We start from the raw sequence: 4,729 nt of genomic DNA, 5'->3' as shown, positions 1-4,729 counted from the left end.
TAAATTACTCTTATTTATATTTATATATATCATAAAACTATTTTTCTACAAAATTTATAGTTATATCTATAATATTTTATTTCACACAAGATCTCTTTTGAATTAACATAAATTTTTTGGATATATTTTCTTTTTTTAAACTTGCAAAAGCAATTACATGAATAGTTATATGTCTCTAGTAATATTATTATGACGTGGCAGATGTGTTGCAAGGCTGCCGGTGAGGAAACTGCTCACGAAACTGCAGTGGCCATTCTCCATAAGCTCTCACACTACGAATGGGATGCGAAAGCAGTGCTCACACTTGCTGCTTTGGCAGTTGAATATGGTGATTTCTGGCTGCTATCTCAGCATCTACAAACAGATGTTTTGGCGAAATCAGTGGCAGTGATGAAGAGAGTTCCACTGCTCATACGGCCTGCGAATTTGCAGAAGCACCGTGAAGCCATCACTGAGGTCAACAATCTGGTGAAAGCGACATTGCAAGTGATTGAGTTGATAGTTGAGTTGGAGAAGCTCTCTTCTTATGACACTAAAGATGTGCCTGCTTTGCTTCCTGCTAGGGAGCATATCCCAATTGATGTGTATTGGTGTATCATCACTCTTGTTACTATTGTCACTCAGATTGAATGTCTCACAACTGATTCGTAAGTTAAATTCTTCCACTAATTACTGGTTACACATATTTTGTCATCAACAGCAACAAAATTGTTGGTTGATTTCAGGGAGGAGAAACAGGAATTATACCATTACGGTCAAAAGATCAACGTGGTACTCAGCAAACTGAGGAAGCACATCGCGCTCTGCAGACACCAAATTGGTCAGTAGTAACAGAATACTACTAGACTAGTCACTAGTTAATAATGATCCTAGTACATACTCTATATATATGGATGTGTTACAAACGGAGAGTTATTATTATTCATCGAAACCGGTGAAATGCAATAATAAGTAATAAAGTTACTATTAAATTTTAGTGAAGAACTCATGGACACACTTTAATTCCTCCTTAGCTAACATGATTTTTTCACTACTATTTAATAAATGATCGAATAGGACGTGTTAATTCTCGAGTTTGATCGACACAAAAATGCTAGGTATTATTATTTTGAGAAATGAATTTTTTTTTTGTCTAAATCACATTCTCCTTTTTTCTAATGGAAAAAAAGAGAATGTCATTTAAACAGCAGGAGAAGAGAGTATCTTTTCTCTTAAACTTTGACTACTTGTGTACCAAGAAGAAAAATATACTTGCATATATATCTTTATATTTTTCTTAATATTTATAATTTGTTTCCCAATAATATAAATTTCTTACTGTATTTCATTTACATATTCTCTTTTTTTTTTCTCTGTCTCTCTCTCCCCTAATTTTCTTAAAGAGTAGAAGTGTAGAACTACTGCTTTGAGGTTAAATGATATTTAAGATGCGAAGGAACTAAATTTGGCTAATTGCAGAGGAGGCAGAATATTATCGTAAGCTAAGGAAGCTTTTCCAAACCCCAACTGAGATAATGGAAGTGTTTAAGGTCTTAATTTTCGCCAAGGATGCCCCGCAGCCACTGTTCGATTGCGCTTCTGAAACTACGGTTTGTATATATTTTTACATTTTCCTATTGCAATATATTTTGATTTACTATTTTATTTATATATTCAAGCAGTTTACTAGCTATGAATTTACGTAGGTTATTCAAGGTAGACATTATTTTATTGGTTTTCATTTTTAACAAGAAACAATAGTACATAGATTTACTATCGTTTGCAAAGCTAAGCGCTTGTCAAACCCTAGTAGTATAAGTATAAGTAATATTAAGAGTGTATATATCATAATGTTGAGACGTTGTATAAATTCATACTTCATTAAGCTGGATGTTACGTTGGAGAAAAAAGATAGTGAAGAGAATGATTTTTTTTTTATGAGTGATTAATAGTTATTACATAAAATATGTTATTTTTTGTTCATTTTTAAAATAAAATTAAATAATTCTCTTCACTCTACTACAAAACTTTTTCATTATAAAATTGGCCTTATATTAAACTGTTAAATAGAATGTGAATCTGATTTAAATAAATATAATATCTTAAATAAGTCAAAATATCAATATTATAATTTTTTCATTTCTTTTGAATATAGTTGATTGAATATTTTGACTTTCATTTCTCGACATGACAGGTTGACATTACAGTGCTGAAAAAGAAACATGTATACCTATTCATTTCAACTCTAGACATCACAGAGGAAGAGATTTCAGTACTGAGACCGGTTCATGAATCCATTAAGTCAGAAGAGCAATATAAGATCGTTTGGGTTCCAATAGTGGAAGAATGGAGCGAGCATCTGCGAAAGAAATTCGAGGTTCTAAAGGCCAAGATGCAATGGTATGTGGTTCAACACTTTGGAAGCATAGCAGGCTACAAGTACATCAAGGAGGAGTGGCACTTCAAGAAGAGTCCTATGGTCGTGCTGCTAAACCCTCAAGGCAAGGTGCTCCATCAAAACGCATTCCATTTGATTGAGGCCTATGGAATGAAAGCCTTTCCCTTTACCACTGTTGAAGAAGAGACAATTCACAAAGAAAAACATTGGGTTGGCTCAGTTGTTGGTGGCATTCACTCCAACATTGACATTTGGGTAAGCATATTTATATATTGCACAGTACACTAATTTGATACACACTTATGCTTGTTTGGTTGATAAAAGAGATTTTTTTTTAATGAAAAATATCTTTTTTTATTTTTTAGCGTATTTGGCAAATTTTTAGTAGTAAAAGTAAAAGTACTAGAAAAATAAAAAAAAAATATCTTTTTTGAAAAGTTGTAATTTACATCTTTTTTTTTTAAATTTTTTTTTTAATTTTTTCAAAATTTTTTACTTTAATTTTCAAAAATTCTTCCCCTCTTCTCACATCCTTCTATTTAAGGGACTAACCAGCAAGAGTGCTGCATCCCTTGCAAATGAGACCATAATAAAAGAGTTAAAGATATCCATAGAGCTATTCTGTGTGGAAAAGGAAAACAGAAACATCTTCAAACGCTTCTGGAAGCGGGTAGAGAGCTTGTTTGTGACAAAGGCTCACAAGGCTGCCGATGCAGTGAAACAAGAAGTGCAGAGGTTGCTGTGTTACAAGGACGAAACCGGTTGGGCCCTGCTGAGCAAAGGCTCCTCTGTGGTTCTTAGTGGCCACGGAACCACAATGTTGAAGGCGGTGGCAGAGTTTGAGAGGTGGAAGGAGGTTGTGGTAAAGAAGGGGTTCGAATTGTCATTCAAAGAATACCATGAGAGGGTTGCACATGAAACGCACCGTTGCGCACAATTTGAAATCCCTGATGTTGCTGGAAAGTTGCCAGAGGCTATAAAGTGTCCTGATTGTCCTAGAGTTATGGACATTTTCATAACTTACAAGTGCTGCCACAATGATAATACTAGTACTACTACTAATGCAAATTCTACATACTATTAGGATTCATGTTATCATGTCCTTGTGTGCGTGCTATCTTAATAAGTTTTTTCTCTTCTAAATGAAATAAGAATGTCTGTCATGGTTATGTCTTGCCATGTAATGTACTCTCTTGCTGCTAATATTCATTCCTTGAGTCATGGAATTGATGAATTAAGTTTTCCTATATATATGAAAAGAAAATTGAGGTAGCAACAATTATCAAGAAGACAAGCCAGTGAGATCTCACTTGAAATAATTTACATGTCTTGGAAAAGGCTACTGAAGTCTGAAAGTTTCAGTTAAAAGAGTAGATCAAAATGAGAATAATAGAGACCAAGAGTAAGGGTTTGTTTTGGTGAATTTCTAAGAAAAGATGTTTTTGAGTTATCTTTTTTTAAAAGATCTTATGAAAAAATAAAAGTAATTTTATGTTTGGGTATCTCATCCAAAAAGATCTTTTTTATCTATTGATTATGTTTGGGTATAACAATATAGAAGTACTTTTTTGTTTATTTATTACATGAAAAACATCTTTTTTTAAGGAAAAAGATCTTTTAAAAAAAGATATAAATTACAGCCTCTCAAAAAAGATGTTTTTTTTATTATTTTTCTAGTGCTTTTACTTTTACTGCTAGAAATTTGTCAAATACGCTAAAAACTAAAAAAAGATATTTTTTCATTGAAAAAAAATTTTTTTATCAAAATAATGGCGCCCAAATAAGTACTAAAAAAAGCCTATGTCGCCATAATGGTTCTGGGTTTGGGTTTAATTTTGGTGGATCTATATAATGGTTGCCAAGCCCAAGGTCTATCGGCCTATTCGGTATTTGACTCTCTTTAACTCATTTGTGTTTAAAAAGATCTATAACCCAACCCAACTCACCGCAAATGCAAAAAAGTAAAAAAAAAAAAAACCATGAATACCTCTAGAGTTCCCTTTTTAATAAATTTGCGTGTAAATCTTTAGTTTAAAAAGAGATATTAGGCTTAGGGTTGATATTATTAGGAGCGGTTGGTAACCAAAATAAATAGATCTGCTATATATACAAGTCTTTTTGACAAATAAGTCTAAACAAGTTTGTCCAAACCCAACAAAAACAACCCTCAGGTTAGAGTGCGTGTAAACACGGCTTGCCCAACTATCGAATAGTGCAAATGTCATTATGAAAAATGGTTCTTCTCCCTCGATCAAAACCACAACGCTCAAAATTTAAATAAGGATCAAAATCTCTAAAAATCGTCACGAAAAGTCAAAGAAGTTTCAAAGTTGAATTCGAAATCTTCACCAA

General features: G+C 32.9%; 1 pseudogene; it reads left to right on the top strand.

Moving 5' to 3' along the window:
- LOC107618601 overlaps positions 1 to 3,624 on the top strand; it is a 4,351-nt pseudogene extending 727 nt beyond the window's left edge.

This window comes from Arachis ipaensis, chromosome B09 (assembly GCF_000816755.2).
Source record: "Arachis ipaensis cultivar K30076 chromosome B09, Araip1.1, whole genome shotgun sequence".
NCBI lineage: Eukaryota > Viridiplantae > Streptophyta > Magnoliopsida > Fabales > Fabaceae > Arachis > Arachis ipaensis.
Note: the sequence above shows the minus strand (reverse complement) of the source record. Positions and strands in the feature narration are given on the sequence as shown.